This window comes from Enhydra lutris, unplaced genomic scaffold (genome assembly GCF_002288905.1).
Source record: "Enhydra lutris kenyoni isolate GAN:26980312 unplaced genomic scaffold, ASM228890v2 scaffoldscaffold12, whole genome shotgun sequence".
NCBI classification, from domain to species: Eukaryota; Metazoa; Chordata; class Mammalia; order Carnivora; family Mustelidae; genus Enhydra; species Enhydra lutris.
The window spans coordinates 37,652,382-37,667,675 of NW_019154096.1; the positions used below are offsets into that span (position 1 = coordinate 37,652,382).

The following is a 15,294-nucleotide window of genomic DNA, read 5'->3' on the forward strand; positions in this document are numbered from 1 at the left end:
TAAGATTTTATTTATTTATTTCAAGACAGAGATCACAAGTAGGCAGAGAGGCAGGCAGAGACAGAGAGAGGGGGAAGCAGGCTCCCTGCTGAGCAGAGAGCCCGATGTGGGGCTTGATCCCAGGACCCTAGGATCATGACCTGAGCCGAAGGCAGAGGCTTTAACCCACTGAGCCACCCAGGCGCCCCCATAAATACTGCTAGATCCCACCTGTGTGAGGGCCCCAGAGCAATCACCAACCCGGAGACAGACAGGGGTGGTAGCCTGGGGCTAGGGGCGGGAGTTAGTGTTCACTGCGGACAGAGTTTCAGTTCTACAAGATGAAAAGAGCGTGGCAATGGACAGGGTGATTGATGCTGCCCAATTGATGCTGGGAATGTACTAAACGCCGCTGCACTACACACTTATAAATGGCTACCGTGTAGGGGCGCCTGGGTGACACAGTCGGTTAAGTTCAAGTCATGATCCCAGGATCCTGGGATCGCACATCAGGGTCCCCCCTCAATGGAAAGCCTGCTTCTACCTCTCCCTCTGCCTACCACTCACCTGGCTATTGCCCGCTTTCTCTCTGTCAAATAAATAAATAAAAATCTTTTAAAATGGCTACAGTGTAACTTTTATATTGTGCATGTTTTACCACAATAAAAAAATGGAAAAAAAAAAGGCAAATTGGGAAGTTCTCAGTGTTGAGAGATGAAGTAGAGACCTAGTGGTGGAGGGTGGGGGGTGGGGAGCACCTCGATTAATAATGACTTGTCACCCAAAGACTTGCCCCCATCTGAGGTAGATTAGAGACAAGGACCCTTCCTGTCACAGTGCCCTGGAGGACCCCGGGAGAGGGGAGCAGCCCCTTCTAGCCCAGACCAGCTCTGACAGTCAGACAGCTCCTGATTCCTGTACCATCTCTTCTGACCGGGGCCACTAAGAGGGGGCTGGACCCTTCAGCTCACATCACCCTGCTCCAGCCCCCTCTACTACTCCTCCTAAGAGCTTGGGGTCCCTCCTCATTGAGCACATGTCAGCCTGAACTCATCAGTACCAGACCGGTGTGATCCCTTCAGAACAGGCCACACCACAGAGACCGTCCCCCGGCCACTGCCCACCCCCACTGGCTCCATTCCCAAATCATTTCTCAGGAGAGCTGCAGCTGACCTCCGAGGGCCCCTGCTTCAGTTCCTCTGGTTCTCTGACTTTGGATTTTGTCCCTGAATTTCTGCCTAATATCACATTTCTCCTCAGCAACATGGCAGCCAAGAATTTATCTTCCTCCCAGCCATCAAAAAACCAGGGACCAGAACAAGGTCTGTTCTCCTCCAAAAACACTTCTCTTCCTGCCTGCCTTATTTTGGTACCTGGCACCTCACCACTATCCTTCTAGCTTCCTCACTGGAAAGCAGAGTCCCCTGTAACTCAGCAACTCTGCTTTCTAACAATCCATCCCACAGAAATACACAGACACATGCACGAAGCTGTAGGCTCGACACGGGGCCGCGTGCAAGTGCACAGTCTCGAGAAACCACCTAGATGAGGAAACGGAACAATAAACCAATAAACCATCCACCTGGCAGAACGCGGGGAGGACAGCGAGGGAGAACCAAGGGGGGCAGCATGGATGGAAAGCTCCAAAGCACCCCAAATACAAAACTCAGTCCAAAACAATACAGGAAGCATGATCCTGCTTCTGCTTTTGAAAACAATCATGCATGTGAACATGAATGTCTGCATGTCCATGTGACGCGTCCAGGAAAGTCCTCTCCTTACCTCTAGAGAGGAGGGCAGGGAGAGGGGAGAGGGAGAAGAGGAGCGTATAATTTTTCCCCTTGCTGTCTATGTCGCTTGCATTTTTTTCAGCAACTGACATAATAAATTAATAAAACTGACATAATAAATTATTGCAAAGAAAAAAAATCACAAAGAAAAAGAAAGCAGAGTGGTCTGCCCCTCCACGTTTCCTCACTACCCTTGGGATTCGCAGCCCCTCCACCACCTGGCTGGGCTCTCCATGTCACTGTCCCTGATCCCAGAGATGAGGCTCCAGCCAGGTGTAATTTAGGCCAACCCAGAGCACCTCTGCTTTCTCTCAGCCCACGTCCCATACCTGCCCACCCACCCTTGCCCCTGCTCACTCCACCAGACTTAACTCAAACTCCGTAAGTCCTCCCAGGCTCTGTCAGGCAGGCAGACCTCACTGCCTGAAATTCAAATCGCCCTCATAGCTTGGCCTCCATCACGAGCCTCGTTCCAGCTCAGGGCCAAGGGGGTGAAGGCCACACCTGCCTCGCTCACCTCCAGCTCCCCAGGGCCTCACACGGCACCTGGCTTTCAATGGGCATCTGTCCAATGGGACCAGACTGACTGGATACAGGAGGCCACACTCCAAGTAACCTGAAACCCCAGAACAGGCAGCCATAGGTTCATTGATGTCTTCCAAGGCCAGCCTACAGGAAGCTCCATGGGCAGTCTGACTCCTGCTCTTTGGGCCCTCCCACACCTCTGAAAATGGGACCCCCAAACCCAGGCCATGAGAGAGCTACCCTCCACCATCAGCAAGCGTTGCTCCGCTGAGAAGCAGCCAAACAAAAGCCGCCTCTACATGTGTGTTATTTAACATAAAGCCCCAGCTGCCCTCCCCCATTCCTGTCAAGGGTCTCGATGGCACAGATCAGGTTCCTCCGGGGGAATTCTTCAAGGGGCCGCCGAAGCCTGGTCCCTCCCAGGAGCCTGCTGCTCTGCTTCTTTCTTCTCTAGGACTCGAGGATCCTACAAGCTGTGGCTTCCTCCCCCGCCCCGGGCTGCCAGGGGAATGTGATCACGGTGGTCCCTGCCACCCTCCCAACCAGCACAGCCACGGTGGCCTTGCCTTGTCTTTCTAACTGCCACCTTCCCCACCTCAGCATCTGGGGGCCTCATTAGAAGCCTCTGCAAACCCACTCCGGATGTGAGCAGGAAATAAACAAACAAATAAGCAAGCAGGCAGACAAGGCAAGCGAAACAATTAAACCAAAAATCGAACAACAGCACACAGGCCCACGTGGGGAAGGGTCAGAGGCAGCATGGAGGCCCTCACGGGCACTCTATCCAGCCCCTTGGAAGGTGACTTCCGGCAAGGAACTGGATAAACACAGGCCTGGAGAGGAGACATCCTGCTACCCACAAGGAAACGGCATGGCAGGCATGACCCTTAGCTTCTCGTCCTGCGTGGCCCTGTCACCACCCCCAGAGCCTCCAGTGGGAAACATGGGGTCAGCAGCTGCCACCAGAACCAAAACTCCCAGGCTTCTGCCCACAATGGAGAGCTGGCCGCACAACACGATGTCATCTTCTTCATCTTTACTCCAGGCGGAGGCCACGAGAGAGGCCAGCACACCCTGCTCTGTCCTGGGTCTCAGGCAGGAGCAGGAAAAGTGAGAAGTGGTCTAGGGCCACAGGGAGCTCGATCCCTCAGACCCAGCATTTCATTCCAACCTCCCCAGAAGCCTCTGAGGTAAGCATCTTTATGATGCCCTCTACCGAAGGGAGAAAACTAAAGACGCAAAAGGTTTGTCAGTGTGCCCAGAGATAAGTCAGAAGAAGGCTGAGGCAGGAAGGACGGCCAAGTCCTCCAGCAGGCTCACCCCCAAAACCACAGCAGCCACTCCCGCCTTCACTGTGATATGAACACGCGATCCTCCTGGGAAACTGCAGGGAGAACTTTCGCGTGAACAGAGCCTGTCTGAACTCTCCTCAGGTCCTGGGCCCTGGATACAGAGGCTCTCCCTACACACTTGCCGAGGAGGAAAGTGCTGACAGAAACTCGGGGGGCCGCACACACAGGTTCACTGCTGGGAGTGGGGGAAGGGGGATCTTTGACTTTGTACATCTCCAGACTCTGTAGAAATGATGATCACTGGTGTAACTAGAATCTTAAACAGGCTTCCAGTTATGGAATGAGTAAGTCACAGGAATGAAAGGTACAGCACAGGGAATATAGTCAGTAGTATTCTGACAGTGTTGTACATGACAGATAGGAGACACTCCGGCGAACAGAGTATAACATACAGATTTGTCCAATCACTCGTCACACACCTGAAATGAATGCAATGTTGTGAATCAATGATAAGTCAATTAAAAAATAAAACTCAAAGAAACAAATGCTTCCTGGAAGAATAAAGGGGCAATGAAATCCCCCAAAATACAGCTTCTTTCATTTGCTCACTCTTTGAGTATTTATTGAACACCTACTATGTCCCAGGTGCCATTCTAAATGCTGGGTATGCAGCATCAGGCAACAAAACAGACAAAAATCCCTGCCTATGTGGAACGCATATTCTCGCTGGGGAACGACAACACACAAAAAAATAAGTAAGGGGCAGTGAATTTAATGAAAACAAATAGGGCAGGAAGAAAGAAAGGGGTACCAAGAGGAAAAGGAGCGCTATCTTCAAAAGAGTTGGGGAGGGAAGGCAGACAGGGTTGAAGCCAGGCTCTGCAGGTGAGGAAGCAGCCTGCAGACATCTAATGTGTCTGTGGGAGGAGGGTCCCAGCAGAGGAAACAGCCAGCACAAAAGTCCTGAGGCCAGATGTACCTGGCATGTTCGAATAGTAGCAAGGAACTGGTAGGGGAATCGATGGGCGTGGAGAGCAAGTGCCCCTGACAGGGGGCAGGCCTGAAGGCCACTGTAAAGGCGGTAGCTGTTATTCCAGCACAAAATGGAAAGCCCGGTGACCACAGTGGACCTCTGGGTTAACATCTGAGGTTCCCTCAGGACACTTCACAGGGGAATTCCTTAGGGTGCCCCCCCAGCACCCTCCTGCCTCCTGAGACCCCCAAGGGGAAGGCTGTTCCAAAGTCTGTCTCAGAGATCCTCTCTGGACACAAGCCACATAAGACCCACAGGCCTTCCTCCTACAGAGCCCCGCTATGGCCTCTACCCAGCCAGGTCAGTGCTGAGCACCAGGCAAGAGAAACCCACTTCCCAGGCCAGCAAAAAGGGCTTCTTCAGAGCTGGGTGGGCTCCGTTGAGACCCTCTTGCAAAAGGCAAAGGAAAACTTTTAAAACAGAAGGTCGTTGCCCCGCTATAGTGTGCTGAGCGAGTGCCCAAGGCCAGGCTTGTCCACCAGCCCGGGAGGGAGGTGCTGCTCTGTGCATCCTAGAGACAGGAAAACCAAGGCTCCAAAGGGTACATGGCTCACCCGGGATGCAGCAAGGAGTGCAACAGGGACTTGAACCTAGCTCTTCCTGACACGGAAGCCTGCGTTCATAATGACCCCATTCCCAAGGAGGTGCGAGCCATCGTTTAGCAAGGGATGCGAAGCCTTCTCTGGCCAGCGAGCAGATGGTCAGGGCTCTCAGCCCTGCTGGAGATGGCTTTGGCCCGAATGCCCGCCACGGCTGCCAAAGGGCTTCCCGGCCTCACCCTGCCATTCCCCTGCCATCCATGCCTCCCTGTCCCACTCCCTCTCTCCCAGCCAGCCACAGGGACCCTCTGGGTCCCTGCAAACCCTCTTAAGGAACAGAGAGGCAGCTAGAGGGAAGCTGCGCACAGGCCCCAGGGCTGAAGTGACCGGGCCCAGGGGCAGGTGACCTACAGTTCTCTCTTTTCAAAACCGATGCTGCTTTCCTGGACAGCATCCCGCACCTCCACCAGGCTCTGTGGCACACGTCTGTCAAGCCATCAAAGAGCACACAGCAGATGAGTGTATTTTATTGCCTGCCACTTACAGCTCAATATAGTTCATTACCAAGAAATGAAGGCACTCTCTTGACGTGGCTCCTAGTAGGAAACAGGCAAGCTCTTCCTGACAGAAGGGCAGGAGATGGTTCGGTTGAGACCCAGAAGAGGACACAGGATCTCATTTCACTAAGGAAGGGGGGAGGGATCCAGTCTGAGCCAACGGCCTTCCCAGATGTTGGGGCCACATCATGTGGTGCCCTCCCTGAAATCCTGGTATTTAACAACAAAACCTGTTCCCTCTTTTATGCTGGGGACAATGGGCTCAGGGAAAGCAGAGAATCAGGGTCAGCTGGGGAGGGATGGCAATGGGGACCTATCTGTCTTCAAGGGGACACAGTCGCATGTGTGGGAGAGGAAAGCACAGATCTGCTGAGTTCTTGCTGTGGCCAAGCTGATGGGCCCCAGCTGTACAAGAGGAAAGATGTGGGGGCCAGTGCAGCCTTGCCTTCCGGTCCCTTATCCAAGCCTGTATCAGGCATCTCCTCCCGTCCCCAAACGCACTCCGGAATCTGGCAGAGGGCTGAGGGAAACTCAGGGTTAATGAACTTTAATCTTCTAGGGAATTCTACAATTAACATGCCCCAAAGTACAGTTGCTTTGTAATTAGATGGAAGAACAAAACCTAAAACACTCGCCCTGCTAAAGTTATTGTCAAACTTCTTGGTAGGTTTCCTAGCAATTAAACTCACTTACTCATCTCATCTAGAAAAAGCATTTATTACTTTGATTTAAACTAATGCCATAATGATACGATGTGTGTTATTAATGAGATCCTCCCCACTGCAGTTCAGTCATCTGGCCTGCTTTGCCAGGGGCCAGAAAGAAGACGTTGTTGGCGCGGAGCATTAAAATAGCATTTGGTCCAAATGATTGTTCCTTCTGGGAAGTTTCACATGGGGAAGACGCGGGGGGTAAGGCCCAAAGGCTGATGGAGGTTTGCTGTGGAATCCAGTCAGGCCATCCAACTGAGGTGTGATGACTCACGAGAGCCACCTGGGACCACGCAGTGAGTGTCCCCTGCAGGCAAGACAGCTGACCCCCAAACTCCATCTCCCCACATACCAAGAACAGAACCCAAATGCAATCCAGGTCTCAGAACAAGCCACAGCAGAGATCACCAGCTCAGAGGCCAAGAGACAATAGGCAGCAATGGGGCCAGAGCTGGCTACAGTTCCTGAGGAATTAAGTCTGACCAAGCACTTAGCAGGTATCAGCTAATTTAATCCACACACTGACCCTATCAGGCAGGGATCATTATTTTATCCCCATTTGACACACGAAGAGAGGACCGCTCGACAAGGTGGAGTGATATGCCCCGTGTCACACAGCTAGAGAGGCACAGCCAGGATCCAGCCCAGGCAGTCTGTCCCCAAATCTAGGCCACGAAGCACTACGCTCAAGGTCATCCTGAGCCAGAGTAGAGGAGCAGACAGCTGAACCTCTTGCAGACCCACACTCAGTCCTACCAGGGAGGAATGCCGACTACCACCACTCCTGGTCCCCACACCGGGATTCTTATGATCACACAGACCACTCGCTGTGGGCCAGGACCTCTGCTGAGTACTTATTTGTATAGCTTATGAATTCCCATCCCAGTTCCAGAGATGGGACCAGAAGCTCTGAGAAGTCGCCATGGGCTGTAAGAAGGAGGCAGGGGGAGCAACCCACACTCTCTTTTTTATTTCTTTATTTTTTGCACTTGGTACAAAACTCAAAAAGGTATTTTTTTTTAAATGCAGTGAAAAATACATCTCCCATGCCTGTCCCAAGTCCTTGTGTTTATCTCCCTAAAACAGCATTTCCTTATACCGACTGTGTATGTTCTCAAACACACACACACACACACACACACACACACACACACACACACACACAAGCTTGCCTTGACACAGAGCAACACTCCATATCCTGGTTATCACTTTGCTTTTGTCAACTAACAGTTCCAAGTGTTGGAACTACTCCCTCTGAGTACATAAAGAACCAGTTGTAAATTATATATATATATCATAATATATTAACCAATTTGCTGAAGATGGGCATTTAGGTTGTTGGCCATTTCTGCTGTTGCCAACAATGCTACAATAAATCTTTGTGCATTAAGAAGAGAGTCTACCTGCAGTGTTCCCCATGAGGACCCAGAGGCTGTGTGTGAGCAGAGCTGTGTTATGAGCTTCAGAACTCAGACCTGGCCGGCCCCCCATTCCTTGGCCATCTGACCTAGAGAAAGCCTCTGTACCTCTCTGAGCCTGCTCCCTCGCCTGTAAAACAGGAATAGTACCAATGCACCGGGAAGAACTGCCATGAGATGCTGTGAGCTGCTATCCCTGACATGGGACATTGTGGTTAGCCCAGAGCAAGGACTGAGAAGGCATGAGCTGTTTCCCACTGACACCTCAGTCACCTGGGAAGTTCAAGTTCTGCCTTTGGCTTGAACTCCAGGCCTTGGGTTTATCCTCAGTCAGATCACATTTCCTCTCCGTGCAGTATTCCTTCCCTTCTATAAGCAGCCAGTGAGCCTGGACATAAGCAGCTCCTCATTGAGCCTCTCAGGCCTGCCAGGCCTACAATCCAGCCTCACTCCTGGCCAGGGCCCATAATCCAGCCATATGATCTTTCTCTTCTCCACTGCCCCCAGGCCTCCCAGCATACTCTTCTCTCTGCCTGGGACACTCTCCTACCCTCCTCCCCCCTTGCCCTTTGCTTTCCTAACTTGTAATAGTCCTCATTCAAGTCCTTGTCACCTTCTCCAGGAAGCTTTCCCTAACTACCTTGCCACAGGCTATGGAATGCCCACCAAGAACAAGACTAGCTCGGAGCCCATAGCAGAGTCATGGGAGGAATGTCAGGCCACAGCTTTTGGGAGAGAGGTGGTCTACCATCAGGAGCTGTGCATGTCCAGTGCTAGGACCTAGCTGTGGATACCCAGCCTGTAGGGGAACATCTGCCCTCAGTGCAGAGAGTGAACTTTGGGCCAGAGAATATGACATTTGTGTGGGGAAAGACTTCTTAAATGATATGAAAAAGAGCTAACCATACAAAAGATGAATAAATCTGACAACAATATAGTATAGAATGTCTGTGCATTAAGGCAGACTGAAAAAAGCTATCAGCCACACTTAAAAAAAGAAAAGCCTCAATTTTGAAATGGGCAAAAATTTAAAATGGTAAATAGGCATTTCATAGAAAATAAAAGTACCCCATAAAGATACAAAAAGGCACTCAACTTCATCTGCTATCAAGAAAATGTAAAAATCATAGCAAGATACCATTTCACATGAAAATCTTAAAAATGAAAAGACTATCAGGTGTTAGTGAGGTTGCAGTATGTTGCAGATGACAGTATAAACAGTAGAAATGTTCTAGAAAACAATCTGGAATAACCTACTAAAGTGAAACATGTCAGACCAAATACTCCAGCAATTCTGCTCCTTGGGAAAGATCCCCAAAAAACTCTTGCACCTATGAACTGGGGCAGTCACAGTGGGAAACAGGACAGAAGTTCCTCAAAAAGTTAAAAATCGAACTACCATAGGGCACCTGGGTGGCTCAGTCGGTTGGGCATCTGACTCTTGATCTCAGCTCAGGTCTTAATCTCGGAGTCATGAGTTCACTGGGCACAGAGTCCACTTTTTAAAGAAAAAAAAAGCAACTACCCTGGACCTAGTAATCACACAACTGAGTATTTACCCTAAGAATATAAAAACACTAATTTAAAAGGATACATGTAACTCTATGTCTAATGCAGCATTATTTACAATAGCCAAGATATGGAAGCAACCCATACGTCCATCCATTGATGAATGGATAAAGATGTAGTATATATATATATATATATATATATATATATATATATATAATGGAATATTACTCAGCCATAAAAAATGAAATCTTGCTGTTTGCAACAACATGGATGGAGCGACAGAGTATAATGCAAAGTAAAACAAGTCAGTCAGAGAAAGACAAATACCACAGGATTTCACTCATGTGTGGGATTTAAGAAACAAAACAAATGAGCAAAGGGGAAAAAAGGAAAGAGACAAGCGAGGAAATAGACTTTTTTTTATCTTTTAGAGAGAGAGAGAGAGCATGAGCGGGGGGTAATGTAGAACAAAAAGGAGAAGTAGCCTCCCCGTTGAGCACCTAGCCTAACATGGGGCTTGATCCAAGAACCCTGGGATCATGACCTGAGCTGGAGGCAGATGCTCAACCAACTAAGCCACCCAGGTGCCCCAAGAAACAGACTTTTAACTAAAGATAACAAACTGCTGGTTACCGGAGGGGAGGTGGGTGAGAGGGGATGGGTGAAGTAGGTGATGGGGATTAAGGAGCACACTTGTCATGAGAAGCACCAGGTGATCAGAACAAAAACTCAAAAGAAAGAAAAAAGAGAGAGAGAAGTAAAGAAAGAAAAAGAAAATTTGAAACTTTAAACTTTAAAAAAGAAATTAAAATGTTCATAAGTTTTAGGGGCACCTGGGTGGCTCAGTGGGTTAAGCCTCTACCTTCGGCTCAGGTCATGATCTCAGAGTCCTGGGATCGAGCCCCACATCGGGCTCTCTGCTCAGTGGGGAGTCTGCTTCTCTTCCTCTCTCTCTGCCTGCCTCTCTGTCTACTTGTGATCTCTCTCTGTGTGTCAAATAAATAAATTTTTTAAAAACCTTAAAAAAATGTTCATAAGTTTAAAAAAAAAAAGTCTTGAACACAAACCTCAAAAGACAAATACAAGAATGTTCTAATGAGCATTATTTATAATAGGAAAAACCTGGAAATAACCCAAATACCCATAACACTAAAACAGATAATAAATCAGATGATGCTATGCAATCATAAAAAATGACTACTAACACACCCTGAATCAGACGCATGGATCTCAAAAACCTAATTCTGGTGAAAGAAGCAGTCACAAAAGTGCACAGAAGTGTGACCCCATATATTTAAGGTTCACTAACAGGCCAAACTGCATGCTCTGTCTGGCCGGGTCCATGCCTGTGTGACAAGCCAGCAAGGAGAGCAAGGACTGGGATCGTACGCCGTCAGGATCACGGTCACATCCCCTCAGTAAGGGAGGATATAAGAACAATGGGACGCACAGGGCTGCTTTGCATTTCTTTAAACTAGTATGAGTTCATGGGAGTTTATTTTCTTATCACTCTTTTAATTTGACATCTACATTATTATCATGTTTGACTTTTAATTATTTTAACAGTTTAAAAACCAGCACACATAGATGATAGCTACTCATGCAGATCCTGACCCATCTCTGGCCTGCAGGCTGGACCAGGAGTCCACGGCAAATCACTGCACTCTTGGGGATACAGTGGAGGAAAGAGTCCTGGGGTCCTGTCTTCACACCCCAGCCCTGGGCAGCCTTAGCCAACTTCCTGTTCCTTCATCTATAATAAAGAAACGTGGACATTGTACGTGGTGGGGACTCTGAATATTTGTTGAATGAATAAGTCAGTGATTTCTAAGATTCCTTCCTGACTACCGCCCTCATCCCAGTGTACTCACTAGGGAGAAATTGTGGCTGTAGCTTCTGGCACCCAACTCCCCCAACACACAAATGAATATCCCAGAATTTGAAGTGGCACGTCAGAAAGTTCTCTGTTCTGTTCGATCCAAACTTTTGGTATTTTCATGTTACAGATTTTTCTCTCCCAAATGTCAGCTTCTCTTCTATTTTCCCTTTCGCTGTCACAACAAGCATACAAGTAATTTCGATGGAATTTTACCAAATGGCACATTTTGTAAACTGTATACACGCAAACTCCTCTCGCACCCCTCTGCCAAGTTCTGTCTCGGGGCCCAGTGATTCGGCTTCTTCGACCCTCGACTCCTGACTCCAACGTCCAGTCATCAGGTTCCACCAAAGGCAGGTCATTCCTGGGTTGAGAAGGAGGCTGAGGGGCCAGCAGGGAAGAATCAGGCCTCCGCCAGCAAGGGAGGGAGGGACTTTCCACGTGACATTCACTCACGTCCTGAACACACCAGCCTTGGGATGCCAAGTCCATTCCAAAGCACTCTTCCCTCCTTCTTGGCATCAACTCTGCCTGGCTGGGGACAGGGAGAAGAAGCTGGAGCATAGCAAGCCCCAGATTACAGAAACAGGATGGTGCCTTGGCAAAGCACATGGGCATTCAGGTCAAAAAGAACCTCTCCGGGCCTCATGTACTTTCCCTGTCAAACGCCAACAATAATCCCACCTCAGAGAGTCACGGAATGGCTTTAACATATATATACATAGAATATACATTTAATATATGTAAAGATACTTGTAGATCAGCATCAAAAAAAAAAAAAAAGTCATCATATCCCCAAACCCCTTCTGTTTGACTTTGGAAGGAATAAAACAGTCTTTACACTCAATTTGCTTTTTAATTGGGCTCCTCTGCAGCTCGTGGTGCAGAGGTGGGGTGGAGGAGGGGCGCTGAGGAGTTCTGGAGGCACCATTCGTCTTGGGCCTTTCAGCAGCCTGAGTCTCCCCACTGCTCTCAGACAGGCCAACGCCAGCCATGCTGGGAAGACACCCACACCCCGCCCTCGGGGGGCTGCATGTACCGCAGCAAAGAGCGCATGGCCTTCCACCACCTTGCCCCACCTAACACAAGGCAGGGGGCAAAACAGGCCAGAAGCCAGACATGCACGAGGGGCACAGCCAGGACAAGTGGTGGGAGTCCAAGTGGTTAAAGTCTACAGAGACCAGCTTGGAGCTTGGCCTTGGAGGCTGTCAGATCAGGGGACTGATGTCCAGGGCCCACAAAGATAGGAGGTCTGGCACAGAATCCGATGAAAGAGCTTTGGCCTCCAGAAAGCCTCAAGCCAAATGGATCAGCACCCAAGACAGCGACAATCCAATGTAGAGCAGTGCCCGGGTATTCCATTAACCCCCAGCACCCACAGCAGAATCAGCAAACACGTCAGGCTGCCACCAGCCCCTCCCCTGCAGCACAGAAACTTCATGGAGCAACCATGGCATTTTCTGTTGCTGAGCCAATATAGCCTCGGCATCCCTCTCAACATAGCATTCGAGGTCCCACCAGTTGCCTGTCTGCTAGAGGAAAGCTATCAGTCACCCTTTGTCTTTTGGGAATCACTGATAAAGTCCAGGCTAGTTGAAAACTAACTTCAAGGAGCACCTGGGTGTCTCAGTCAATTAAGTGACTGCTTTCGGCTCAGGTCATGTTCCCAGGGGGTTCCTGGGATTGAACCCTTCCTCACACTCCCTGCTCAGTGGGAAGCTTGCATCTCACTCTCCCTCTGCCCCTCCCCCTGCTCATGCTCACTCTCCCGTGCTCTCTCTCTCTCCTTCTCAAATAAATAAATAAAATCCTTAAGAAAAAGAGAGAGAGAGAGAGAGAGAAAACGAAGTTCAACCCCACCAAAGGTAGCAAAAGCGTCCATGTCAGAAAAGGGGGCACACCTTTTGGTTTGACTGGAGGTTCTGGGTCAGAGAGGAGAGGAAAGGGGCAGGGCAATATATCTGCAGAATGAAACATTCTAGCCCACCTCCCCGACCTCAGAGGTGAGACTATCGGGTGCCTTGTCTTTCTTCCCATTCTTCCTTTGTCTTATGTGAAAATTGTCTGAAAACCCCATATCCTCATAAGTGGACTCATTCACACAGTGACAACTTCTTGGGCCCTTCTCCGTGCAAGGGACGGTGCTAAGCAGCAGGCACACAGCAGTGAACAGTAAGTGGCCCACTCTCCTGGAGCTTACAGCCTGGTGTGACAGTCTGTGCTCAGCAGCAATCAGCCCTCATGAGTGGGTCAGGACACGCTGAGAGCAGGCTAAGCGGGGGAGACGTGTGTCTGTGAGAGCAGCTCCCAGGAAAGAAGGGAAGCTTCAGACAGGTAAAGATCGGGGCTCCTCTCCTCAGGGTCTTGATCCTTGAGCTGACTTAGGGTAAGGGGTACAATAATACAAAAACACATAGTTTGAGCAAGTGCCATCAGGTGTCATTCATCAGGTACAAGAATTACAGGAGCCCAGGCAGGGTGGGCAGGCTGCAGAGCTGCTCCCTGCCCTCCTGTGGCTAGAGGTCCCCCCTCCCAGGCCTTGGGGAGAACCAAGGCTTGAAGAACTTCTATGGACCACAGCGCAAGGAGAGCAAAGACGTCTGAAGAAGGGAGCCGGAGGGCATGCGGACCCAGTCCCCCAGTGCCCAGCCCTCGCGGTGTCCACCGGCCAGCCACAGAACACACTGGATGCCCAGGTTGCAACATCAGTAGGAGAGATTCTCAGAGAAGGCCAAGGCACTGAGAGGTGCCGTGTGAGCTCCTCCAACACCCCCCACAACACACCGCACAGCGCCAGGGACTGGATGCAGGTGGGAAGGAGAGGCCAGGTGCCGGCCAGTCTCTAGTTCAAGCACCCGGAGCCTTGGGTCACCCTTGTCTCTATCACCACCTCATCTTCATTTCGGCCCAGTGACTGTTTGCTCTTCGAATTCCTTCTGGAAGACTCCAAACAGCATATTTGCTATAGAGCGAAGGACAACATTCCAGTCTTAGAACAGCAGAGTATTTAGGCAAATGCAAACATATGCTTCCTTCTCTTCCTAGTTACATTCTTGGCAAAGGAATGATTTCACCAAGAGACGAGGCAAGACTTTTGATGGCCCACCCACGGCACCCTGGCCCCAGCCACCAGGCCGCTGACCCTTAGCAGCACCACCCCCCTTTAAAGACACGTATTGGGAGTGGCGGTGGCTATGTACAGGGGGCACAGGGATCCTGCTGAGGGCACCGCCCTGTGTCCTGACTCCAGCCACATGAATGTACCCATGATAAAGCTGCACAGATGTGAACACGCACACTCAAGTGTCCGCAAACCAGGGAAGTGTGGAAAGGTCTCGGGATCGCACCAACGTCAAGTCCTCCTTGTGGTATCATGTGAGTTACACCACACACTGCCCACGGCGAACCTGGGTGACAGGTGCACGGGATCTCTCTGGACCATTTCTCATAACTGCATAGGAATCTCAGTTATCTCAACATTAAAAGTCTTTTTTAAAAAAACACACAACATGGAAACCATTTCATCTTGGGACTAGGACTGGCCTGTTTTCACAGGGCACCCATAAGAACACCTGACACTATTTCTCCAAAGCCCACTTTTTTGTGCATTTTTAACCAACAAATTTTATTTTTTTTTCTTCTGGGAGGTCTTCAGAAAAGCCATGTCCAGCCATACCCCCATGATCCCAGCCTGGTCCCATGACCCTGGAGGTTCCCCGCCCCTGCCCTCTGTCCCCGCCTGAGACCCTAACACTGAGGGGAGACCAGGGAGCTGGGAGGGTCAGGTGACTATCCAGCGTGAGGGACAGTCTTGGAAGAGGGGTCTTCTGAGAGGACCGTGCTGGCCAGCCTCCGTTGCTACATACGCGCAGCCCTTCAGATCCCTGCCAGCAGTTTATTAATATTTTATTGAAAACTCTAAGATGATTCAAACTTCAGCTGCCATGATAAGATGTTGTTGCTAGGCAATATTCGTGCCTGTCTACAGATCTGCTTTTGCAGCTCTCCCCCCCATTTGCAAAGCTCAAGGCTGGGCCCCACCAACCCCAAGACCCACTCC

The 15,294-nt window shown here is 50.0% G+C and overlaps 1 protein-coding gene across 1 annotated transcript in view; it reads right to left on the bottom strand.

The window, feature by feature from the left end:
* Positions 1-15,294, bottom strand: part of LOC111145173 (glutamate ionotropic receptor delta type subunit 1) — a 691,817-nt gene that overhangs the window by 520,518 nt on the left and 156,005 nt on the right. The gene's annotated exons all lie outside the window — the stretch shown is intronic.